Below are 27,562 nucleotides of genomic sequence, written 5' to 3'. Positions count from 1 at the left end.
AGACGGGCTTGCCTTTGGCGCGTCTGCCGTGCGCGTCCGCTGCACGCAAGTGCCATAGGCTGCTTTTGAGGCACCCACCTTGGGAGGGGAACGCAACAACTATAGCGTCCCTTTCCCCAAAATGGCAGCAGCGTGTGGCACAACCCGGAAGTGAGTTTGGGATGAAAGAAAGATTTGTCCTGTGACCTCCCTCCACAACAAACAGTCCACTCTTGATTGCGGTGGACCGGGGGGGCCATAGAAGAACAAAACAAACCTTTAGAAAAAATAGTATCTCAAAATAACATCAGTTAAAAACACGAGGATTGTGATTCCAGAGTGTCATTCAATTAAATTCTCCCAAAGTGTACAAAACATCCGATTCAATCACACATTAAGTAAAGTAACTGGTAAAATTTCAGTTTTGAATTGCAGCAGTAGCGTTACTCGCAGGGCTCACTTTAGATATATCTGCCACGCGCGAGCACCACAGCCTCCCTTTGATGTGCCCGCCTTGGGAGGGGAACGCAACAACTAGAGCGCGCCTTTCCCCAAAATGGCAGCGGCGTGTGGCACAACCCGGAAGTGGGTTCGGGATGAAAGAAAGATTTGTCCTGTGACCTCCCTCCACAACAAACAGTCCGCTCTTGACTGTGGTGGACCGGGGGGGCCACAGGAGAACAAAACACAACCTTTAGAAAAAATAGTATCTCAAAATAACATCAGTTAAAAACACGAGGATTGTGATTACAGAGTGTTATTCAATTCGATTCTCACAAAGTGTACAAAACATCCGATTCATTCACACATTAAATAAAATAACTGGTAAAATTTCAGTTTCGAATTGCAGCAGAAGCGTTGATCACAGGGCTCACTTTAGATGTATCTGTCTTCGTGGCCCATAAAGTAACACTTAAGATCCCATGGTATGTGGCGGCTGTCTAGGTGGAATGCACAAAGCCAATTGCCTATTACACCTAGACATGTGATCAGAGGCAGGCTGCAGTCACGAAGTGACTAATGCCCACTTTCTAAAAGTGGTATTTTCAGAATTGTAATTTAAAACAGCAAAACTGATCCATTTGGAAATTATGCTTATCAAATGTAATAAGGCAATCCCAATGTTAGCCTATCAGAGACATAGGCCTTGCTGTAGTGAAAAACACATTTATGAGTGGTCCCTACTGGCACATGTAAAACTAAAAGGTGCATGTCCTGCTTTTTAAATATATTGCCCACTGCCTTCTGGGCTGTCCAGGGCGTACTCTAGGGGTGACATATATATTCGAAAGGAAGGTTTGGGCCTGGCAAGAGGTTAACTTGCCAGGCTGACATATCGGCTTTAAAACTGCACACACAGGCTCTGCAATGGCAGGTAAGAGACATGTTTAATTGGCTACTTAAGTGGATGACACATTCAGTGCTGCAGGCCCCAGGTAGCATTTAATTACAATTTACAGGCCCTAGGCACATTTGAAGCACTTTTCCAGTGACTTATAAGTAAATTAAATATGTCAGTAGGGGATCATCCAATGCCTCTCGTACCCTGGTCCCACCCCATGGATTGTGCTCTCTCTCATCACAAGCAACTCAGCACAAGATTGATAAAGGGTAGACATATAAGACAGAGGAGGGTACTGAGACAATAAAGGGATGGGTAACTGAGGCACATGAAAATTATAGCCAGTGGGAAGATACAAAAGAGGGTTGATTCACCATAGGAATAAGGAAGGGAAAGACACAAGGATGAATGGTAATGAGAAATGTGGGGATGAATCACAAGTGATTGAGACACAGGAGGCTAAAGACATAAAAGTGCTAGTAGGCTGGGGGAGGGAAACAAGAGGTCTGTTCAAACTAAATAGGAGGGGGCTGTGAGTACAAGAGAAAAAAAGGAGGAGAGTGAGGCACAAGTGTTATGTGGGTAGAATTAGACACGTGATTATTGAATGAAGGGACAGATGCGTAAAATTAATGGGTAAATTAATAAAGGATCAAAGCATAGGAACAGAGACCATACAGGGAGAGCAGAGAGAAGGAGCCTAAGAAGAATAGCTCCAAATAATCCGGATTCACCCGAACGAAAAAAAGATCAAATAGCAAATATCTAAGTACATAATGTAAAATGTAAAATAAAATGTAATTAAAATGTTTAAAGATCATATATAAAACTGTTGTTAATTTCTATTTTCTACAGATATAATTTCAGAAACTACAAAATATATAAAATCACAAAAGTGTAACCACTATTAAGCTATGGAGGCTACAACTATAGCATAGAAAGCCTTTCTAGTCAAAGGATACATTGAAAATGCACTAAATATTATTGACATACTTGGTACGGCAGAGCCACCACCAAACAAGACATTTGAAAATGCAAAGGAACATAAACACCTTCTAAACATGAATGAAATTAGGAATGTTCTACAGGTCTTAAGAGAAACAAGCACAAGCTCACAAGACCCCACAGGAACTAGTGACTGGGCGGCTACCTGCCATCGAAAACCTAAAATGACTTGTAAATAGATCAAGGAGAATCCCTAGAGAAACACCAACTGCCTCCAGAACATATGATGAAATACAAATCCCCCAACATTTACAAATAATACATATTAACCGGACCCCCCCCAGGATATTGCGGCATGGATTAGCAAATTTAGAAACACAAATAGGGGGATTTTGCAGCATTTTTGCAGCATTTTATTTCACTCATAATCATTCATTTTGGCCCAAATGTACACCAATTTTAGCATGTGCAAACAGGTTAGCGACCCGTTTGCACATGCTAAAATTGGAATGGCCATGTACTAACACAATTTTGCAAGTCGCAAATGAATTGCGACTTGCAAAAAAGTGTTTAGAGACTCGCTATTTGGAAGGGACGTTCCCTTCCAAATAGCACCTCTCTAACCCATGTACGGATGTTTTGCAACCGTAATTGCAGTTGCAAAACCCTCACAATTTATCACCCTTTCAAGAAGGTGGTAAGGAGTCGCAAATGGGAAGGAGCCCTTCTCCTTTGTGACAGGCTGTGAAAATGTTTTTACGGGCAGGTAGTGGTCCCAGGGACCACTACCAGCACTTAAAAAAATGAAATTATCCTATTAGAGTGGTGGGGGTCGGGAGGGCTCTTTGGGACGTTATCCTCCATTTTCTGTGGTTGGTGGACTAGGAGGCATGGGAGGGGGGCCTCATGAGGTGATTGTAGAGAGGGCGGGTTTGTTGTTTTATTATGCCTGTTAGTATTGGAACTTGGAACGTTAAGGGCCTGAACTCCCCGCAAAAGAGTCAGAAGGTATGGAAATATGTGACTGACCATCAGTTGGATGTTGTGGGTCTTCAGGAGACCCATTTGGCACGCAAGGATGAGCTGCGCCTTCGGCATAGGGCCTTTCCACTTATATACAGGTCTTCGGCATCCACGAAACATAGGGGGGTGGCTCTCCTCTTCTGCGCAGCGCTGCACTTTCAACCTCTGGAAGTGCGCAATGACAAGGAGGGCCGCTGGCTGATGGTGAAAGGTCTTGTTCAAGGGAGGCTGTGTACATTTGTAGTGGTGTATCTCCCCAATGCCGGTCAGAATGGGTTTTTACAAAGCTTGCTGCAGAGGGTGGGAGACTTTGCTGAGGGACACTTGTTCTTAATGGGGGACTTTAATTTGGTGTGGGACAGAAAGGTGGACAGTTCAGGTGCCACCAGGGCCGACACAGGTGTGTTTTCTGCTTCAACGCAGCAGCTTGTTGGGGAGCTGGGGTTGTTTGATAGCTGGCGCTCCACACACCCTACGTCCCGGGATTACACATTCTTCTCGCATGTTCACCACTCCTATTCACGATTGGACCATATCTTCCTCAGTCAGGCCCTCAGGGGAGAGGTCCTCGACTCTACCATCCTTCCGTTATCAGTTTCTGATCACAGTATGCTTGTGATCAACCTATGCTGGTCGCCGGCTGGCGACGGGCAGCGAAATGGTATTTTCCAGCCTCAGTGGTAAGGGACGATACCTCTAATAAGGCATTGCGAAGAGCCATTAGGGACTGTTTTGAGCTCAACCCAGTGTCTGGCACTTCGGTCTCCACCTCCTGGGATGCCTTTAAAGCGTCGATCAGGGGCACCTGCCTGGGCCCCAATGCACATCTCAATCATCTGCAGCACCAGGAGCGGGAGGACTTGGAAGCAGAGTTGGCGGTCCTTGAACAGGCCCACAAGCTTAACCCCTCCAGGTTGACCCTCCGGCCACTGACGGCGGTGCGGGGGAAACTGAGGGCCCATTATAATAACAGGGCAGAATTTACATTATTGAGGTTGGGAAGACAATCCTATTCTCATGGGAATAAGGTGGGGAGACACCTGGCTCGCCAACTGCGGGATAAGAGGGAGCAAGAGTATAGCGGGGGGATCCGCGATGCGTCGGGCGTTTTGCAGCACCGAGATGAAACGAAGGTGGCCATCTTTGGCCGCTTCTATGCAAATCTTTATGCGGGGGATGGGCTCAACGCGGATGATCAATAGGAGTACCTGCGGCGCCTACCCATTCCCCAGGTGTCTAAGGAATGGAATGAACTCTTGGAGGCACCGATTATCAGAGAGGATGTACTGGATGCCATCAAAGACTTGAAACTTCACAAGTCACCCGGGCCTGATGGCTACACCGCCCTCTTTTACAAATCGTATGCCGCGGAGATCTGTGATTTTCTTGTCTCCCTTTTTAATGATATGGCCAGTTCTGGTTCTTCCACTGGCTCCCTTGCTGAGGCCGTGATAACGGTTTTGCCTAAACCAGGGAAGGATCTCGCCCATTGCTCCTCATTCCGCCCCATAGCTCTTCTTAACATCGACGCCAAACTATACTCCGCGATCCTGGCAGGTAGGCTACAGGATTTGATGCCGGCGATTATAAACCCAGACCAATCGGGGTTAAGCAAGGGGCGCCAGACCCATGACAACACATGAAGGGTGATTCACTTAATAGAAAAGGCAGACAGGTTTCGGATCCCGGCGGTCCTCGTTGGTCTAGATGCCGAAAAGGCCTTTGACCGTGTGGACTGGGGATTCTTATTCAATACTCTGACGGCTTTTGGTTTCTCGGATTGGTTCATCACTATGGTGAAGGCGAATTTTTGCGGTCCCAGGTCTCGGGTAGCAGTGAATGGCCATCTGTCGGCGTTCTTCCCGCATTCTCGCGGCACTAGGCAGGGCTGTCCTCTCTCCCCCCTTCTCTTTGCGCTGAGCATTGAGCCACTGGCGATGGCTGTGCGGGAGCACGAAGGGATCCGGGGCCTTCCGTTCACAGGAGAGCAACATAAAATTACGCTCTTTGCGGATGACATCTTGTTCTCTGTTGCGGATCCGGCACAATCGCTACCGTGTATCAGGGAGGCCTTGCTGCGTTATGACGAGGTGGCTGGCTTCAAGGTCAACTACGACAAGTCGTACGTCATGAATCTTACGCTTTCACAATCGGAGGTGGACCGAGTACGCCCCTTGATGCCTTTGGCCTGGGCCACCGGTTCGATTGTGTACCTAGGGGTACATCTGACGCCGACGGTGGGGAAATTGTTCTCGGCTAACTTCCCGCCCTTATTAGCAAAGACCAGAGCGGACTTAGAGCGGTGGAAACCTAAATTCCTATCGTGGCTGGGCAGAATCCATGCCATTAAGCTGGTCCTTCTGCCTAAATATCTTTATCTCTTCCAAGCACTGCCCATTCCACTCGACAATGACTTTTTCCGACGCCTCAAGACACAGATATTGCGGTTTGTATGGCAAGGGGGTCGGGCGCGATTCTCCTTTGCGGTCCTGCGACGTTCGAGGAAAGAAGGAGGCGTGGGCCTTCCTGATTGGCAGCTTTATTACAAAGCGGCGCAACTGAGAGTGCTGGTAGAGTGGTCCCAACAAACGTCGGAGAAACACTGGCTGCACATGGACCGGAGTGTCGCTGGCAGATCGGTCTGGGACTTGGCTTGGAAGCCCAAGAGGGACCGACCCCTGAACGCTTACATTAGTACTCCGACGAGTACCACTCTGAAGGTGTGGGACACGCTGGCCGCTGATGAGCACTAGACCACATTTCCTTCTCCGTTTACGCCCTTACACTTTAACTCAGCCTTCCCACCGGCGCTGCGAGAGGGGGCTTTCGTGGTATGGAGGTGGTTGCAGGGCTTTGACCCATCTATTTCACGGCCAGGAACCTGTCTCCTTTGCTAACTGCATGAGGGACTACGGGGTTCCCCCGTCGGAACGATATCGCCATATCCAGTTACTTCACTGGGCCACATCGCCTGGGGTGCTGGAGGCAGCTACGAGACCCCCGTCGCCCTTTGAGGCCTTCATACTTCAGACAATTGCCATGAAAGGGGTCGTCTCCTTTATTTACCAGCTCTTGCTCACCTCAGCGGTGACGCCTCGCCCTCGCTACATGGTACACTGGGAAGAGATTTTGGGAAGAGATACCTCCGATAAAGAATGGTCTGCATTATGGAGGGATTTATCAGCGTTTAATCACTCGCTGCAGCTGAGGGAAGCCCACCTCAAGACGCTCATGAACTGGTACCTATGCCCAGCCAGACTCCATCGCATATACCCGGCCTCCTCTGACAGGTGCTGGAGGGGGTGTGGCCTCCTTGGGGATTTTCACCACATTTGGTGGGATTGCCCGGTAATTCGACCTTACTGGGAGGAGATTCTTTCGCATATCAGGGACATGCTTGGCTACCCTGTGGAGGACTCTATGCCTCTGTCCTGTTGGGCCTTCGTGAGCCGGACCTTGAGTATCAGACACGCGCTGACAAACAGATCCTGTGGCTCTGCCTTGGAGCAGCCAAGCTTACTCTAGCCGCTGCGTGGAAATAGACGGAGGCGCCAGCCATCTCCTTAGAAAAGGGGGTGGTGATGAACAGAGTGTCTGAATTAAGCAGACCACTCTTACCCAGTCCAAAGATCAGGGCTTGATCCATCACCGTTTTTTAGCTCACTGCACCATCCCAGCTCAGAACCTGGCTACATGCAAATTAGTCTGTTCCTGTCCCAGTGCATGATGGGACAGGAACAGTGGAGCTGTGCTCATGATGAACTGAGCTCGTCACAGACCCGCCCTCTCATTAATTGTACCGCACAGGCGGGGTATTAGCCGCGCGTGGGCGGGCCACGGCCATTATGATGAGCTCAGCTTGTCATGAGCACAGCTCCACTGTGACTCATGACGAGCTGAGCTCGTTATGAGCACACACGGGGTTAAAAAGAAAACATACTTTATTTAAAAGCAGTCCCACACATCATGGTCTGCTGAGCCCAGCAGGCCACCATACCTGGGAGGGCCTGGAATTCCCAATGGGCTCGATAATTGCGAGAGGCTCATTAATATTCATGAGGCTCGCAATTCGCAACCCCCTTGGGAATCACAAACAGTGTCTGTTGTACAGCCAGTTTTGCGACTCGCAAATTGCTAGTCGTACATCTGGCCCCTTCAGCCTTAAATCAATGGAAACTGTTTTAGCAGAGTATTCCACTTTGAAATAGGGATGTTTAAAGTTTCTGCAGCTCTATGGAAGCACAGTTCCAATCCTACCCTTGTGAGGAGGGGCTCTCCCTGGGATGTTATAGCACCCATGTACGCAGCCCTTCCAGGGCACCGCGGCCTCCAGAACCCATGAGGCAAGGACATGGCTTTTGTAGTTCGGACTGGACTGTTCCCATGGGGCACAGGGTCAGAGCTGATTTGCATATCGCCATTGTCTAACCCGGGGTGGTGTGGAGTGCAAAAAAACGATGGATTTGGGCCCAGATCTTTGGACTGGGTTGAGTGTGTGACATTGATCCACATTCGGTCCATCGCCTGTTGTTTTTGCAAATTCCGCCCTAAGTGCGCTGGGGATGCCCAGACGTGGGTCCCAGGCACTCCACACCACTGGAGTCAAGCTAGCCGGGCTGATGAGAGGTGTTACCTCGAAACCGGTCCGGTCCTCGGATGCTTGATTCCGTTCTGGGAAGGACATGGCTTTTGTAGTTCGGACTGGACTGTTCCCATGGGGCACAGGGTCAGAGCTGATTTGCATATCGCCATTGTCTAACCCGGGGTGGTGTGGAGTGCAAAAAAATGATGGATTTGGGCCCAGATCTTTGGACTGGGTTGAGTGTGTGACATTGATCCACATTCGGTCCATCACCTGTTGTTTTTGCACTGACACTGCCAGCACACGCAGACAGCGGGGGTTGAGATCGGAGAAAAGTAGCTACAATGGAGCAGTACAGAAGAGTTTAACCACCATCCATGTTTCGAGTTGGCTTTTGGACGAGCTGACCATGGCAGTGCGACCGCCAGCTTCAAGTCAGTGGAAATAAAGGATTTGGTGTGCGTACACACCCCTTTCCTGTTCTTCCAGGCAGAGGTCAATGTGAATCTCTCTCGCCAGGCCCCCCTTCACAGCAGCATTTCACCCCGAGGAATATGACCCTGCTTGTGTCAATCTACAGGTAAGTCCTTTTGGTACCATATACCCATTGCCTGGAATGCTCATATATGGGCCGGACTCCAGCAATGCGTATGTGGTATTTTTCCACATGTATCATGCATATGTATGCATTCAACACATATGCAGCCGAAATGCTCACACAGGCATCGATATATATATGGAACAGTAACCACCACCAATGCAATGTCTCCGCAGGCACACCGTGGGCACCACAGTAAACTCGTAATTACGGCATTAGAAGACCACTGGCGCAGCTGTCGTCTAGACACCGCAGCCACAGTGCTCAGGCAGTCGGGCCGCCAAACTTGTAATAAAGCCTGTATTAGAGAATAAGCCAAAAAGGCAGAATTAGCCTACAAAGTATAGAAATTAATAGCATTCACCGACTTCCTGTCACAGAAGTAACCAAACACTACGACATGATAATAGAATCCCAAAATAACTAAAAAAATTAAAACAAACTCTCACCACTAATGTACTTTTACAAATCAGGACACAGGCGGCAACCCAAATTTCACATCCATTCGTGGAATGTCTACAACAGCATCATCTCTCAAGGTGCAAAAGCTAAAAATGCAGTGAAACCTTGAAAGAAGCCACTCAGCATTCTACTAATTTTGAGAAATACTCAAAAAAGAACAAAGCAACCACAAACTAAGATAGAACAATCCCTAACACAACTGAAACCAAAACTATCCAAACAATATAAACAATGCACCAAATATTAGAAAGCAAAGGGAATAATTTCCAACAACCAAGACCCGCCTGTCCCTGAAACAATAGCCAGAACTCAACCTATAATAGTAACAGAAAAAAATCTAACCAAAATCTGCCTTAAATAAACAAAAAACTACTCTATTTCATAAATAATAATTTATTAACAATTTTTATCATTCTGAATAAAAATATAAAAAAAGAAATATAATTTAGAATGATAAATAATTGCCAGTAAATGTTACTTAGAAAAGCACTTTCTGGTAATAAAGACCGAAAAGACAATAAAATACAGCACACATAGATGATAGACAGTAAGCAATGTCAATACAATTAAATCCACCATCCAACAAATAAACAACTTGCAAATTGAATTCCTTTATAGACAGAATGACTGTCACAATAAAATATAATTCAACAATACATTTAAAAAAATGTTGCCCCAAAAAATGCAGAAATACAAATAGGAATTATCATCCAATACAACCAAATAAAATCAAGAGAAGCCAAGTAAACCCAAAGACTTTAAAAAGGCAAAAAGTGCTCCAGGAAAACCAAAACACAAGGAAAATAAAATAACTAGTTGGGTAAAAATCCTAACTATATTGCCTTGTTAAGAAAAACTTGAATGCCTGCACCAACCATAAACAGAGTCTCAAATCCTAAAAAAAATCTGAAAAATAAAACACAGAAAAAAACCACCCTCAAAACCAACATACCTCACATAATCCAAATACCTTAAAATAAGTAAAATATAACATAGTATCCAACATTAAAAATATATATCCAGTACCAAAGGTGGGGGTAGATTTAGTATTCTCACAACACACTTATCCACAACGGTAAAGTAATGGACTTTGGAGGGGGTACATTTACATTTCCCACTTCAGATGTAACCACAATGGAGAACATGTTGTACTTTATGGTGGTCTAGTTTACTATTCCCACTCCAAACTTAACCTCAAAAAAGTGTTGGACTGGAGGGAGGGGGGGATTTAATATTTCCACTCCAATCATAACTGAATTGAGAATGTGCTGGGCTTGGAGGGATTTAAATTTACTATTCCAATTCCAAAGGTAACCTTATTTGGGAAAGTGTTGGAATTTGAGGGGATAGAAAATTTACAATTCCATCTTCAAATGTAACCATATTTAGCAAAGTGTTGGAATGCGAAACTATTACATTTACTTTTCCATTTCCAAATATAACCACACAGGAGAAAGTGTTGTACTTCGTTGGGGGCAGATTTACTATTCCCCCGTCAAACGTAATCACATTAGGGGAAGTGTTGGACTTTGGGAGGGGGGTCACTTTTACCGTTCCCACTCCAAACATAACCATAGTACGGAAAGTGTTGGTCTTTGAGGGTACTGCATTTAATATTCCCATTTCAAACTTAACTACATTCTGGAAAGTGTTGGACTTTGGGGATTGGAATAGTGTTGGACTTTTGTGGGGGCTATATTTACTATTCCCACTCCAAGTTTTCCCACATTAGGAAAAGTGTTGGACTTTGTGAGAGGGGTGGCTACTTTATTGTATATGTAACCACATTTTGCAAGGTGTTGGACTTTGGGTAGAAGGTAGGCTACATTTAATATTCTCATTCTAAACGTAACTCATATTTGATAGAAAACCACTAGATATAAAAAAAACAACCAGAAAACAATCCCAATTCCGTACAAATTTGAACATCTAAAACACTTTTATTTACAAACACATTTCATAAAAAATGCAAATTAAAAAATGATATGAAAAAGTACCAAAAGATATGCAAACATTTAATTACAATATAAATTATTAACAAAAAACTAAAATGAAACATTCAAAACAATAACAAATATTTCAAAATATAATTCCAAAATTCATAACTAAACTTCAATTTCAAAACAAAATTCTAAACTTTAGTTAAAAAATATTTAAATTTAATGAAAACAATAACTAAGAACAAATAATCAAAGAGTACAAATAGATTTAAAGAAACTGAATGAAATTTAGATTATCATAACACCCCCCCAAATAAAATTAATAAGGAAAAATAATTTCAAACACTTCCCTACCAATTCACCTACTAACACTATAGCCCCCTTCTTCAAAAAATGTAAATAAATATACATTTTATTTTTAATTAAGATATAAAATAAATCATTTTTAAAATAACATATAATGAATCACATGTACAACAATATTTAACAACACAATATTGTCTGATATAAAAAATCTGAAAGAATTATATTCTTACCTATGATAAAAGAGACAATGGTACAAATGACATCACAATATTACATCAACAAGATTAATGACTAATGATATTTTTATGAACAATAACAATTCCCAACAGGTATTCAATTTGAGACAGTTAAGTAATGTATGCAGTCTGCATTACATAAACAAGAAACAAGGAGGCTCATATGGTTTGAAAGCTTGTTATTCACCATATTAAAGGAGGGTGTTACACATGAAAATACAGTTAAACAGCACTGTACAGAGAGAATCATGTGACAACCCGAGGGCACTTGGTGACTGAAGAATATACAAAAATACAACAGAGTATTGGGGGGTCCTAGGGGAGTTAGTTTATAGACAATGTGAGTACCTTGTCCCCCAACTACTACTACAAAAAACAAGAGAGGTACTGAGAGTCTGTGAAATGAAGAAATGACAGGACCAGGTTGTGTCCAGTATAAGTGTTCAGATCAAACCATTGATCTTGAGCACATGACACTATTATGTCATAGAGGTGAGGATAGGAAGATACAGGGTTTAGAAAGTAAGAACATAGTACCCATCCGCCCACTCATCAGTGGAATTTCGTCATCTGGGTTGGTGAAAAGAAAGGTGTCCTATGGGCTTCTCCTCAGGGAGAGTCTGAGGTAGCCAGATGTTGGACCCTTAAGAACCACATCCAACCAGCAGAGGATAGTGTGTGAGTGGAAGGGGCAAATAAATTTGCAGTGCTCAGAAAAGAAAAAGGAAACTAATCCTAGTGATTAAAAATACCTACTTTGATGACATAAGAAGACTTTTATTCGGTGTGACCATCAAAGTGGTATCGTTAAAAACAGTAAGCTGATAGCATGTAAGGAATTGCTATCTATCACGTGTATTAATCGGTCGACATGTTTCAGCCTATACCGGCTTTCTTCAGGACCTATGATAAGCTACTGCAACATATACTTATCGTGAGTTGGAGCTTGAACATGAACAATCTCCAACAATTGAAGGTGTATCTCCTCCTGTGCATAGAAATGTGGGAAACAAAAAGACACAGTGTTAAATGTATACAAACTATGTAGTGTTTACCTCAACCTCTTGAAATGCAAAGAAAACATAGTCTTCACTCACCCCAATTGTAGGGAGAAAAAACCTCACCTCGCCTGGCAACAGCTCAGGTTGGAAGGAGGCCACGCACTAAAAAGATAAGTGCGAGAAAAGGAATTAGTAATGCAGTAACTAGATAAGTCCTGCATTTTGTTGTAGACTTTTACAAACAGTGACACCAAAAGGCATAAGGAGGCGGCTGGATTGAGAAGCTGATGTGAAATTCATCTCTAAAAATTATATCAAACCCCTTAATGTTTCAAGGTTGTACTATCAGTAGAGTTATTCAAGGGTGGCAAAAACCGCCATATTATGTTGTTAGCGTTAAGTTAAATCAAAGGGAGATGGAGTCTTCCTATTCAGAGCCCTCTCAGAAAGAAGCGCAGCATAGAGCGCTAAAGAACTCACCTCTCCGTCGTTACCTCGGGTAGAATCCTGAGCCGAGGGGGAGGTGACTGGCTCACTGAGAATGGCTGTTAATAACAGCCGGTGGCGGACCTGAGAGAGAACTCTCAGTATATGCGTTGTGATAGGTTGTGAGAAATCGACCAATGGTGGCGTTCGCCTAAACAGACTTATGATCGCCCTCGGGTTGTCACATGATTCTCTCTGTACAGTGCTGTTTACCTGTATTTCCATGTGTAACACCCTCCTTTAATATGGTGAATAACAAGATTTCAAACCATATGAGCCTCCTTGTTTCTTGTTTATGTAATGCAGACTGCATACATTACTTAACTGTCTCAAATTGAATACCTGTTGGGAATTGTTATTGTTCATACTTCACACCCATCCCGACGTGGTCTATGGGTTTACTCCTGTTGTTCTTACACATAATGATATTTTTGACATGATATTAAGTTTGTGACCACCAGACGGGTAAAAGAATGCAGTGTACCATAAAGCAACAAGTTAAAGCTATGCTACCATTCAAAGGATCATCAGAAGTATTATTGCAGGGCACAGCACCTATACAAGCCAATAATTGTCTGGTAACCATACTGTCAGGAGTCACAGGGGGATCAACGCCTTGGATCTACTGGCCAACTGTTTTTTTAGTAAGAGGGGTGTATAATAAATACAAAAAATACAAAAAGTCCAACAATAAAGCAAGTGAAAGTTCAGTGAAATCTACTTGCCAACCAAAGAGGAACAATTTGACCTGCATCCATAGACTGATCTCACAGTTTGCACCGAGTCAGGAATACATGGTTTTGCATTCTTACCATACATATTTTAGGCTGTTGTTTAAAGACACAGAAAGCTAGAGCCTATTTATGCTCCAATACTACACTGGATTGAGATTTTGTTGATGTGTAGGGAGGTACCAACACCCCTGTGTGTAAATATGTGTTAAGTATGCCAAAACCTCTAAGACAAAAGGCAGTTCATTTTGCACCCAGCTGACCAACTTACCTTTGATTTTATGTCGAGCAAAATAGGAACATCTGATTTTTAGAAATAATAAGTAAAAAACATTTTAACTACATAGGGCCCCATTACGATGGTGGGCGGACATAGCCGCCCGCCACCGTAATGGTAATTGGGGCTGTCCCCCAGGGGTGCGGCGGTCCCGCACCTGCAATCAGGATGCCACCCCCACCGTGGCGGTGGCATCCCCGAATTCCCAGCATTATGGTGGGTGGTGCTCACAGCACCGGTCGTCACAATGCTGGGAATGCACGTTGTGCATTTGCATGCACAAGGGGATTTTTCTTCAAATAAACAGGGAACTATGGCCAACAAACTGTCCATTACTGACTATATTAGGAGAGTAATCTGTGCAGTGGGAGGCCAGGACTGCTATGCACACTTATGTATGAGCGGTATCCCAAAGTCGAGGACACCAGGGGAAGAAGATAGGTAACCAGCAGACTAACTCACCTTTTTTTACTTCACGAAGGAGGGCAGCCAGAAAAGTGTGTGACAGGGAAATTTCCGGCAAAAACACAAGAACTACATATTCAGCGTGGGGTGAGGTTTTTGTCATTTATAATGGGGGATGGATGTCTGTCACCTAAGTTAGAACTGTTAGAGTGCTCAAAAATTCAAGATATATAATATGTGTCAAACTTAGCATCTTTTTGCGTGCTCCCCCTGTCTTTTTTGCTTTCTGACCTCCTGGTTTTGATTCTGTTTTTGCTGACGTAACGTTTCTGCACACTTTTTGCACTGCTGATCAGTGGTAGAATGCAGGTGCTCTGTGTAAATTGTGCTATGGATTGGTGTTTCCATGATTGGATATTTGATTTACTTGGTAGTCCCTAGTAAAGTGCACTGAGTGTGCCAGGTCCTGTGAATCAAATGCTACTCGTGGGCCTGCAGCACTGATTATGCCCCCACGTGAGTAGCCCTGAAAAGGTACCTCAGACCTGCCATTACAGAGTCTGCGTTCAGTTTACATTTTACATTTATGTGAAAGATAGGACATGCCCTGGTGTGTGTGGCATGTCCTAATAGTGAATTACAGCCAATGTCAATTTTCACTATTGCAAGGCGACCAGTTCCCTATAGGACAGAATGGGAGGTCTGTTTATACCATCTTATAAACATTACTAGCCCAGGGAATTTGGTAAGAAAATAAAATTTAGTATGCCTGAACTCAGAATCTAAAGACGCACTTTAAGTGAAGGTGATTTGTACATTCTGCGTTTGAAAATATCACTTTTAGAAAGTGGGTATTTTCTTGCTCAATCATCCCATGTGCCTCTTTTGGGATGTGTATTGCCTGTCTGGGTTTTGGATGACAAAAGGCTGGGGGGCCAGAGGGGCTCCAGATAATCTAGGTAGGTCAGGAAAGGGCTGAATAGACCTGGGCTACGATTGGGGAAGGTAGAGGAGATTTCCTTACACCTCAAAGGGCCTGGTCTGCCTCTGACAAATGCCGTCTCCACCTTCTGCCAGGAATTCACACCAGAGAAGGCCCAACTAGTTCTGGCCGGGCACAGACACCCTCTGCCTGAAACTCAAAGGATTTTTGGACATAAATACTGGGTTCCAGACCCCTGAACTTTAAAACTCATCTGGATCAAGAAGACTGCCAAGAACAAGAGACAGAGAAGCTGGAAAAAGGAAGGACTGCTTTGCTGGGTGCTTTGCTGGGCTGACCTGCAGTGGCTGCTTCTGTCTTGGGCAGTGAAAGGCCTGGACTTGACTTTCTGCAACTTAACTTGTGAGTCTCTCCAAGGGCTTGAGGTAGAGCTTGCCCACTGTTCACGAAGTCTCAGGAACAGCAAAGACTTCAAGTTCTTCGACCCGCAGCACTGTGTGTTTTGTGCTGCCGCCTGAAGAACACCAACTAAACGATGTCCCCACAGAAGGCACAACCGCCGTACCGCACTGCACTGCAACCCTGGTCTCACCGCCACCACCGAGCCGCTGCTTGGTTGTGGCAAAGGAATTTTAGGTTTGCACCAATAGTTTCCATAGGATGTACAGAATAAGATAATACATAGTTTTATGGATTCTTTATGTCACATAGGTTGATTTATCTCATCAAATTTAGAGTGCACAAAACTTATTCTGCAACACTTTTGTAATATCACTCAATTGAATATACAGACCACAATTTGAGGATTTGTGTTTGTCTGTTTGAAAAGTGCAATAAAGTAAATATATTATTTTTGAATCCACATTTTTCATTATCTCTTTGGGTACAATGAGATTTTTAACAAAGTGTGACACTAATAAATAGCCCAGAATGTGCTGAAAAAAAGAATATAGTTTGTATGAGTGCACAACAACACAACGGGGGTGTAAATGCTTGAGAGGCAAATCAACGCATTTAGAAAAAATAGCTACATTTGGTGCACAAACACTACAGCAAAGAAATAACTAAGGCCCTGATTACGAGTTTTTGCTGGAGCGGTGGTGCAGCGGTGCAAAGCAATGTGCCAACGCTCCTCCAAAGATCAGCCCGCCCATCTGCCCACCCGCCAGATTACTACTTTTTTGCAGTCTGGCAGAAAGGCGGCATGGTGGTCCCACGGCGGTCCCAATGCGGTGCCTCTCTTAAAGGCCACGGTGTCATTAAAAAAGGCACCGCAGTGGGACTGCACTACAATTTTTATTCATGGCATGGACTTCAAATTCCATGCCGGGCAGGCACCTATGTGCATGCACACAGAGGGGCAATTGTTATGTCCCCTCGTGTGCATCTACATATATTTGAGGCACAGTGGGGCCCTGTAGGGCCCCCTTTGTTTCCTCTCCACCAGGAACTGCCATGAAAAGCCTGGCTGAGAAGAAACTCATAATATGTTTTGTAGGACCATCTGCCAATGTTGACATTAACAAATTAATCAGGGAATTGTAAGCTCGCTACTCACCCATGAGGGTCTCAAGGTCAAGGGGGGAGGAGGGCCACAGTTCGGTTCAGTCAAAGACCCAGGTCTTGAGAGCCTTCCTGAATCTGTTCAGTCAGGGGGAGCATCTGATGTTGATCGGGATCTCGTTCCAGGTCTTGGCTGCAATGTAGGAGAAGGCTCTTCTCCCCTGTTCTTGCTCTGCAGATGCATGGTGTTTCGGCAAGGACGTGGTTGGCAGATTGGAAGCTTCTATTAGGTACAAGAAAGGTGATTCTCTTGTTGAGGTTTTGGGGTCTGCTGTTGTGGAGGCATTTGTAGGCATGAGTGAGTATCTTGAAAGTGACTCTCTTCTCGACGGGGAGCCAGTGGAGATTCTGTAGGTGTTGGCTGGTATGCTTGTGTCGAGGGATGCCAAGGATGACTCTGGTTGAGGTGTTCTGTATTGTCTGGAGCTTGCGGAGTAGAGGCTTGTTGATGCCGACATTGAGGGTGTTTCGTTAGTCAAGTCTGCAGGTTATGCGTGCATGGGGTGACTGTCTTTCTTTACTCGGGGGGATCCCTTTGAAAGTCTTACGGAGAATGCAGATGGTGTTGAAGCAGCCGGAGGCAATGCCGTTGACCTGTCAGTTCAGGGAGAGGGAGGAGTCAAGTACGATGCCGAGGTTTCTGGCGTGGTCCGTGGGCATCGGAGGGTTTCTGAGGGCAGTGGGTCACCAGGTGTTGTTCCATGCTGATGGCGTGGTTCTGAGGATGAAGACTTCTGTTTTCTCTTAGTTGAGCTTCAGGCAGCTGTTGCTCATCCAGGATGCAACGTCCTACATTGCTTCCTCGAAGTTGAGTCTGGTGGTGGTGGGGTCCTTGGTGAGGGAGAGGAGGCGTAGGATATTATGCTGAGGTTATGCTGTCTGACGATGGCAGTGAGGGGGGCCATGTAGATGTTGAAGAGGGTTGGGCTGAGCGATGATCCCTGAGGTACTCCGCAGTTGATTTTCATGGGTTCGGAGAGGAAGGGCGGTAGTCTGATCCTTTGGCTTCTGCCGGTGAGAAATGAGCGGATCCAGTCGAGTAAGGTTCCTTGTATGCTGTCGTAGTGTAGTCTGGCGACAAGGGTGCAGTGGGAGACAGTGTTGAAAGCTGCTGACAGGTCGGGTAGGATCAGGGCTGTGGTGTGGCCTTGGTCGAGGAGGCTGCAGATGTTGTCTGTGGTGGCCAGTAGGGTAGTCTCTGTGCTGTGGTTGCTGAAGAATACGGATTGAGAAGGTTCGAGGATGGAGTTGTCTTCGATGAACATTGTTAGTTCTGCAGTGAAAGGGAGGAGCGAGATGGGCCACCAGTTTTTGGGGTCCATGGGATCTGCTGAGGACTTCTTGAGCAGGGGTCTAAATTCTGCACATTTATAGTTGACAGGGAAATTCCAGTCTCAAACGTGGTGTTGATAGTGCGTTGTAATTCTGGTGCAATGGCGGTGGCAGCTCTGTGGTAGATGTGTGGTTTGCAGGGATCTGTGGGGGCACCCGAGGGGATGCCTTTCATGGTTGAGGCAGTCTCTTGGGTCGTGACCAGTGTCCAGAAGGAGATGGTGGGTTGGCTGGTGTTGCCGGAGGGCCGGATGGTTGCAGAGTCATGTGTTTGGTCATTGAAGTTGTCATAGAGGTTTTTGATCTTCAGATGGAAGTAGGATCCAAGTTGTAGCAGGGGGTTCTGGGAAGGGGTGATGTCTTTAACTTCACTGGGGGGGGCTTTGTGAATTCCAGGATGACGCTGAAGAGTTCCTTGGAGTTGCTGGAGTTAGTGAGGATTTTGTTGTGGATGAAGGTTCTGTTGGTGGTTCTGATGCTTTGGTGGTAGTCTGTCATGGCGTTCTTGTAGGCGGTGTTGTTTTCAGGAGTCTTGCTGGTTCTCCAGTTCTTCTCAAGGCGTCTGCAGGTGCGTCTGGCTTCTTGGAGATTGGTGGTGAACCAATTGGCCTTCCTGGGGTGCTGTCAGTCGGACTTGCGTAGAATGGCGAGCTCGTCTGCACAGTTGGAGATCCATGTGTGAAATTCCCTGGCTGCGAGGTTGGCGTCGGTTGCAGAGGTGGGAATGTCGCGGTTGAGTGAAACACCTGCTGACTGAAAGTGTTTATGTTGCTAAGAGTGATAAAAATTAACTTTAAGCTCAAGCAAATTTCATATTCTTAAATGAACTTTGTGGACCCCTAACAATGTCAGTTCTCAGTAGTTCCTTGCAGTTGTTTTGGCTATCTCAATACTGGCCGTCTATTGAAGTAATGATCTTCCAGTATTTCTAAATGTGCCAAACAGATTTCAAAACTGATGATAAAAAATTGTGTCTCTCCTGATTGTAATCTGCTGCATCCCTTTTCAAAACCATCTGAACTTCATGTTTCTGTTTGGCGAAGAGCAACAATAATATATATTTCTCTAGTTAATGGAATTGCATAAAATTATACGATGTAATGCTGGTATTTTTGAATTTTTACAACTGCTTCTATTATGAATCAACACCACCAGCATAAATCCTATATTACAGGCAGCAATACGCAATTACATTGCCTCTAAAAATAATGGCTAAGGGCCTAGTTTTGAGTTTGGCGGGCCAAACTATAACAAGTTGGGTGGTCGGACCACCATGGGACTCCTGCTGCTGCCAGAGATATGCGACCCTGGCTGTCTTACAGCAGTCTGAGGCACCCATATATGCTGGCAGTGCCGCTGCGGCACCGCCAAGCATTTTAGGCATTTCCTCAATGCCACAGTTTTCATGGCTGTGAACCTGCCATGAAAAGTGTGGCTGTGAGGAAACAAAGGAGGCCCTACAGGGCCCCCTCATGCCACCATGCGTACAAGGGGGCACATGGTGTGCCCCCCTCCGCATGCCTCTCCGGTTCCTGCAGGGCATGGACTATCAAGTCCATGCCCTGCAGGAACATGCAAAAGTGTCCCCATTGTGGTGCCTTGCTAAGGCTCACATATGAGCCTTAGCCCAGCCGCTGCAGGACCGCCCGATCTGGATTCCTGTCGTAATCCGGCAGGTGTTCGCATTATGGCTTTGGTGGTGTGGCAGCAGGTCGCTGGTGTGGCAGCCCGCTACCATACCGCCAAAGTCAGAATAAGGCCTTTAGAATTCTTGGTAAAGTGTTAATTTAACACCATTGATATCACTCTAAAGGCTTTCTGACGTTATTATCTAAAGGACGATAAACCCTCAATAGCTGATTTAATTTAATTTCTCAAGTTATAGAAGCTGGCTTCAGGTGGTCCTCTTCTCACATGAGTATTCTCCACTTTGGAGGGATCAAAACAATAACTCAGCTGATATCTAGGGTTGTTAAGTTGGCAAGAGAGCGAGTCCAGCTGGATGACCCAACTTTAGATAAAACCTGCAGTCATTTGTAAGACAGATATACAGAAGTTCAGCTTTTACTACGGCACTTGAAAAGTGTTTCAAATCACTTTGATTATTTTCTTACTATAGTAAAATGTATCGAGGGGGTCTGGTGACATAAACCATGACGCTAAAGACCAGTGGTTTGTTACCATCGCTAAATCCCTGACATGGCAATTATAGGACCATGTTACCCATTGACTCATTTTGTATTTTTTATGATACGGTTATTATGGGGCTATTATATTGAAAAAGCTATTATCTTTAAAATGCAACTAGCAATGGGCACCGCAGGGGTGGCTCCTAACACCTCTGAAATGCCCTCAGAGACAAAAAATAAAATGGTAATGAAGTTAATTCATTATCATTTTCTTTTTTCATCACCTGTCCCAAAAGGAGTGTCAGGATGGGGCGGGGCCAGCTGAATGGTAGCAGGGAGGGGGGTGCTGCCTTTGCACTTGGTTAAAGTGTGCATGTCTCTTTGGCCATATATGCATACTTTAAACCTCTCTGAGAGAAAGTGCAGGCCTCCAGTGCGCTGTGGAGCATTGAGACAGGCCACTCCTTTCAATCAGGGCACTGCTATCATGCTAGGTAACAGCGTTTGAGCAGACCAGGACTGGTTTGTGAGCCTGCCTCGAGGAGTAAAGACGATTGAGGATGTTGCACTTGTTGCAGGAAGGTAAGTGCGTTTTATTTAATTTAATGTTTTTTTTTGTGACATACCAGCCACCACTTTTGTTTATTTTTAATGAATACGTTGTTGTTAAAACAATGGAAAATGATGTGAAATGGGCTTTAAATGATTCCTTGGCTGCAGTTTTTATTGCACAATGACGGTTTTACTGCATTTGACACATAATTTGCAACATAAAATGGTAAGTAATTCACAAAAAAAGTTGTTTTTAGTTCAAATGGATGAAAATGTGTGCATACTTTGCTTTGTTGCTGCATAATTTAAATAGCCCTAGCATATAATGTGGTCCTCCATGCCACATAATCTTAGTAGCCTTAATAGTGGGAAAGCTCTGTAGAGAGGTATTGGGTGTCACTATGATGAATACAATTCATAATTCACAAAGAACTGTGAAATATTGTCCATGTTACATGGTTCCCTGTAAAATATGTGATTTTTTTCCACTACATTTTGTGTAATAAAATCTACATACACGGGGAAAGAGAAAAATAGAGCGAGAAAGAGATTGTTTGTGTGTCTGTGTGGGGGAGTGGAGAGTGTGGGCCATGTGTTCGGATCGATTGCTGCTTACATTTTCCGTAGTCTGTTGTTCTGTTCCAAAGGTTTTTTCAGAAATAAAGTCAAACATATTCCAAGGCAACCTCGTTTGCAATTAAATGTAATTAAAAAAAAAGAAAATATAAAAAAGAAAAGGTCAATTAATTTTGCTGTCAATACTCTGCCATTTGATAAATGCTTCACTGCTTAATAGCAGTGCTCAGTGAAGGCAGCTGTTTTTCTCCCTCATATAAATCATTCTTTTTGTCCAGTTCCCGAACACCTTTGGAAGTTTGAGTTAAAACAAAAAAAGTAACATGACATTCAGACTAAAGAGGGAACATGAACAGAGGACGTGTTAGAAGAACTAACAGGAGACTTTTTAAATTTAAAGATTTAAGCCTTTTGGCTTCACCATAAAAATAGAAAGCTGCAGATACAGAGAAAGGAGGTATCTTCGCAGATTCTCCCTAAGTGCTTGCAAAACCACTCAGAAGACAATATATGGAATCAGTAAAGTCTTGAATGACTGAATCACAGTCATCAAAGATGGAGGGAGTAATGGAGATCAGTTTCTGAACAAGACACTTTGGGGCATATTACCAAGGGGGGCAATAGGCAATTATCGCCGGTTTAGCGGCCGTTTTCGGCCGCTAAGCGGCGATAATTCCATCGCTCTATTAGCAAGCTGTCGCTAACTGATGTTAGCGACAGCTTTTAAGTGATAGCGAGCGGTTTGGGGCCCGCTTTGCATGTCAGCGATATTTATCGCTAATGACATGCAAAGTTGGCGTAACCAACCTGTTAGCGACTGAAAGCAGTCGCTAACGTCGCTATCACCTATTAGTAAGGCGGGCGTAGCTATGGAAATATTCCCGCTATCGCCAAAAACTAACGCCTGCTCAGACCAGTTCTTAGCCATTTTATCCAATGGGAGATGGATAACATGGCTAAGAGCATTTCATCGATAATGCGTGAATATCGCTGTAGTCTCAGCGATATTCACGCTATCGCTGGAAAAATTATCGCTTTGGAGATAAACGTTGCTAATAGCAAGTTATCTCAGCGATAATTTCCGGCGATGCTTAGCAATAAAAAATTTGTTGCTAAGCCTATCAATCAATCAATGACACTTATAGAGCGCGCTACATACCCGTAGGGTCTCAAGGCGCTGGGGGGGGTGCCGCTACTGCTCGAACAGCCAGGTCTTCAGCTTCTTCCTGAAGGAGAGGTGGTCTTGGGTCAGGCGCAGGTCGGACGGGAGGGAGTTCCAGGTCTTGGCGGCCAGGTAGGAGAAGGACCTTCCTCCTGAAGTCGCTCTTCGGATGCGGGGGACGGCGGCGAGGGCGTGGTTGGCTGATCGGAGGTGGCGTTTGGGAGCGTAGAAGTTGATCCGGCTGTTGAGGTAGCTCGGGCCTTGGTCGTGTAGGGCTTTGTGTGCGTGGGTGAGGAGGCGGAAGGTGATTCTTTTGTTGACGGGGAGCCAGTGAAGGTCTCTCAGCTGTCCGGAGATGTGGCTGGTACGTGGGATGTCGAGGATGAGTCTGGCTGAGGCGTTCTGGATCCGCTGGAGTCTCTTCTGGAGCTTGGCGGTGGTACCGGCGTAGAGGGCGTTGCCGTAGTCCAGTCGGCTGGTGACGAGGGCCTGGGTGACGGTCTTCCTGGTCTCGGTGGGGATCCACCAGAAGATCTTCCGTAGCATGCGTAGGATGTTGAAGCACGCCGAGGAGACGCTGTTGACTTGCCTGGACATGGAGAGGGAGGAGTCCAGGATGAAGCCCAGGTTGCGTGCGTGGTCTGTTGGTTTGGGTGCGTCGCCCAGGGCGGGAGGCCACCAGGAGTCGTCCCAGGCGGAGGGTGAAGAGCCCAGGATGAGGACCTCCGTCTTGTCAGAGTTCAGTTTCAGGCGGCTGGTCGTCATCCATTCGGCTACCTCTTTCATCCCTTCGTGTAGGTTGGCTCTGGCGGAGGCGGGGTCGTTGGTCAGGGAGAGGATCAGCTGGGTGTCGTCGGCGTAGGAGATTGTGCTGAGGTTGTGTTTGCGTGCGATGGCCGCGAGGGGGCTCATGTAGACGTTGAAGAGGGTGGGGCTCAGAGATGATCCTTGAGGGACGCCGCAGATGACTTCGGAGGCCTCTGACTTGTACGGTGGTAGGCGGACTCTCTGTGTTCTTCCGTCGAGGAAGGAGATGATCCATTCCAGCGCCTTGTCCTGGATTCCGATGTTGCTGAGGCGCTGTACTAGGGTGCGGTGGCAGACAGTGTCGAATGCCGCGGAGAGGTCTAGGAGGATGAGGGCCGCTGTTTCTCCGTAGTCCATCATGGCTCGGATGTCATCGGTGGCGGCGATGAGGGCGGTCTCGGTGCTGTGGTTGGCTCGGAAGCCGGACTGTGAGGGGTCGAGGGATCCATTCGTCTCGAGGAAGGCGGCCATCTGCTTGTTGACGGTCTTCTCGATGACTTTGGCTGGAAACGGGAGGAGCGAGATGGGGCGGTAGTTCTTGAGTTCGGTGGGGTCCGCTGTTGGTTTCTTGAGTAGAGCGCTGAGTTCAGCGTGTTTCCAGCTCTCAGGGAAGGTGGCGGTGTCGAAGGATGTGTTGATGATGTCTCGCAGGTGGGGTGCGATGATAGTGTCGGCCTTGTTGAAGACGTGGTGAGGGCAGGGGTCGGTCGGTGATCCGGAGTGGATGGAGTTCATCGTGCGGATGGTGTCTTCGGTGCTGATCGGGGCCCAGGCGTGGAGGGTGGTGGTGGGGGGTGGTTGTTCGGTCATGGTGTGCGTTGGTTGGTTGTTGAAGCTGTTGTGTATGTCCGCGATCTTGTTGTGGAAGTAAGAAGCGAGGGAGTTGCAGAGGTCTTGTGATGGGGTGATGTCGTTGTTTCCTGCGCTGGGGTTGGAAAGCTCTTTCACGATGTTGAAGAGTTCCTTGCTGTTGTGTGCGTTGTTGTCCAATCTGTCCTTGAAAGCTGTTTTCTTGGCGGCGCGGATCAGCTGGTGGTGCTTCCGGGTGGCAAGCTTGAAGGAGGTCCTGTTGTCCGGTGTAGGTTCCCTTCTCCAGACTTTCTCGAGGGCTCGGCAGTTCTTCTTGGAGCTCTTGAGTTCGTCGGTGAACCACGGGGCTTTTTTGCTGCCGGGTCTGCTGGGCGGGGTCCTCAGCGGGGCGAGCTCGTCCGCGCAGCTGCTGATCCACTTCGTGAGGTTGTCGGCGGCCTGGCTGGGGTTCGCTGAGCTGGCAGGAGGGTGCTGACTCAGGGAGGTGGCGAGCTGGTCTGCTGTGATCTTGTTCCAGCTTCTGCGGGCGGCCTGTTGCTGGTGGTGGTGGGTCGTCGTTCTCTTGAAGGTGAAGTGGACGCAGCTGTGGTCCGTCCATTGGAGCTCTGTGGCGTGGCTGAAGTCGATGTCTGTGCTGGAAGAGAAGACTGCGTCGAGTGTGTGTCCGGCGAGGTGGGTGGGGGTGGACACCAGTTGCTTGAGTCCAAGATTGGCGAGGTTGTCGAGCAGGGTGCTGGTGTTGCGGTCGTTGTTGTTCTCCAGGTGGAAGTTGAGGTCCCCCAGGAGGATGTAGTCGGCGGAGGGGAGGGCATGCGGGCTGACGAAGTCGGGGATGTCCTCGCTGAATTGTGTGCGTGGTCCTGGGGGTCGGTAGATCAGGGTGCCTCTGAGGGTGGTGTTCGGGTTGGTGTGGATCTGAAAATGCAGGTGTTCGGCGCTGGTCAGGGTGTTGTCGGTGCTGGTCGTGAGACGGATGGTGTTCCTGTGGATGATGGCGATGCCACCTCCCATCTGGTTGGCGTTGCGGTCCCTCCGGACGATCTTGTAGCCCTCTGGGATAGCGATGGCGATGTCGGGAACTAAGCCTAGTTAGCGATAAATATCGCTACTCGTAATATGCCCCATTATTATCATGTTCAAGGTAAGAGATTGGATAAGGTGACGTGCATTTTTATCTTTCCAATTAAACATCTAGGAAAAATGAAGGTTAGATTCTAGGGGCTTGCGTTAAACTCAGCACTGTCTCTCTATATCAAATGAGCAGAAATATTAATCTTGACAGAAAAATATGTCTATGTTATTCCTTTAGGTAATTTTTACTCAAGCATCCAAATTCCTCTATACCATACAGAAAAGCATCCATGTAGTGTAAAATATGCTAAGCAAAATTAACTGGAATCGTCGAAACAATGTATTTTTGGATGGAGGGAGTCAGTGCCATTTTGGATGGAGGAAGTCATCATAAGTAATGTCAGGAGTTAAGCGTATTCTTGCTCAAAAGAGGCTAGAAGCTACAGTGATATTTCAATGTAAGCACACTATCAGTAAGCTCACGTAATTCACAAGCAACATGGACAGGGTGACCCTTTGCACTAAACATATATATGTGTGTCTGTGTGTCTGTGTGTGTGTGTGTGTTGTTTATCCCCTCCTCCACCTGTTCTCCATCCACATTGTGCTACCCATAGCTTAAATTGCTAATCTCTCACATTTAGGCCCTCATTACGATGAGAGTCAGAAGGCCTCCGACCGCATGTTGTAGGCTTTCCTAGTCTCATTGGGGTTGCAGGCTGTCAAAAGTGAAAGCAGCCTGCCATTCCGGCTGGATTCGGATGGGCTCAAGGAACCTGTCGGCCAGTTGGAGCCCTTCCTGTAATCCCTATGGACGGCGTTGTCGCCTAAGGGATTGCAATGTTAGTTTCCAACAGGCTTTCCACGTAGGGCTTTCTGACATGGAAAGCTTTTCGGAAAGTGACATTGGGGGCCCCTAGCAGGGTCCCCTTCACCCTGTGGCCACCAGTTGCTGGCAGAGAGGGCACCTATGATACCCCCTTTTAACCCCTGAACCGTGTGGCAGGCACCATGAAGTGCCTGCCACGCAATATAGGGATGAACAGATTCTTCCATTTGTCTATGGTAGCTTGTACTATGGCCGGTTTACTGTCGCAGCGCTAGCTTGCATAGACAAATGAGACTATGCAACCGCACGATTTGCCCTCGCATTGTAATCGCGGTGTCGGGACTGCAGACCAGGGGTCAGTCGGTCCCGAGCCCGCAGCGCATCCGCTCAACATCATAATTAAGCCCTGAATGTTGAAAACACAACTACTTTAACATTTTATTTATACATTGATATTATTTACTTCATTTATTAATTTTCGTAACAGTGCTCTCCTTCAGTTAAGTTCCAAACTATACAAATACAATCTTGTTAATGAAAGTGATTAACATTTTATACATTAAAAGGACAGGAGGCAGGAGAGTGTGGGGTGTATTCGAAAAAACGGAATGATTCTTACCTAACTAGGGGCAGATTTACTACTTCTGGCGCATCTCTGCTAATCAATAGGGATGCGCCAGAAGATGAATCTGCCAACCCGTGCGTCACCACTGATGCACCGCATTTACAATGTGGCGCACCGTAGCGCACAGATGGGCAGATGCGTGTCACATCCCCTGTCGGAAAGGCGGCGCATTGCTGGAGTTCCGTCGCAAGTGTGACGCAGCTCCAGCAAGGCTCGGGGGTGCCCTATCCCTAACATGCTGCGTCAATCCTTACGCCTGCTTCAAGCAGGGGCAAGGTTTTGACGCAGCATGGCCTTAAAATTGACTGAGTGAAATCTTGTAGATTTCACTCAGCCACTTTTAGGATGCGTTTCTGCGCAGGAACACCCACCCCTGCACCGCAACGTCTACATGTGACGCAGGGCTTTACAACGTGACGCATCTCCCAGATGGGTCTTGTTGTAAATACCCCGCAGCATGGCGCTGGCTTTGTGCCACCACTGTGTCACAAAAGTGACGCAACAGCAGCGTAAAAGAGGCACAAGAGGCTTGAAAATCTGCCCCCTAGTGCTTAATTTGCAAAAAACATAAGCGCCAGGTCTCTCGCCAGCAGGCCACTGCAGCTTGCAGCTTACACAATACATTGCCCCTACTATGCTGCCATATAGAGTAACAACACAGCTACTAACCATCACACTCCTACAAGTGTGACAAAGTTATAAGAATGGCTTGGGCAGCAGGTAATTGCCATTTTCAATGTATATTGAATTACTAATTAGTTATTGTGGTCATCTCTAAATTAGCCAGACAGCGCTACCTTGTGCAGAATGTAACAAGTGCCGGTGTTGACAAATAAGTGTTGATGCCGAG

This window comes from Lissotriton vulgaris, chromosome 3_1, assembly GCF_964263255.1.
Source record: "Lissotriton vulgaris chromosome 3_1, aLisVul1.2, whole genome shotgun sequence".
NCBI lineage: Eukaryota > Metazoa > Chordata > Amphibia > Caudata > Salamandridae > Lissotriton > Lissotriton vulgaris.
Note: the sequence above shows the minus strand (reverse complement) of the source record.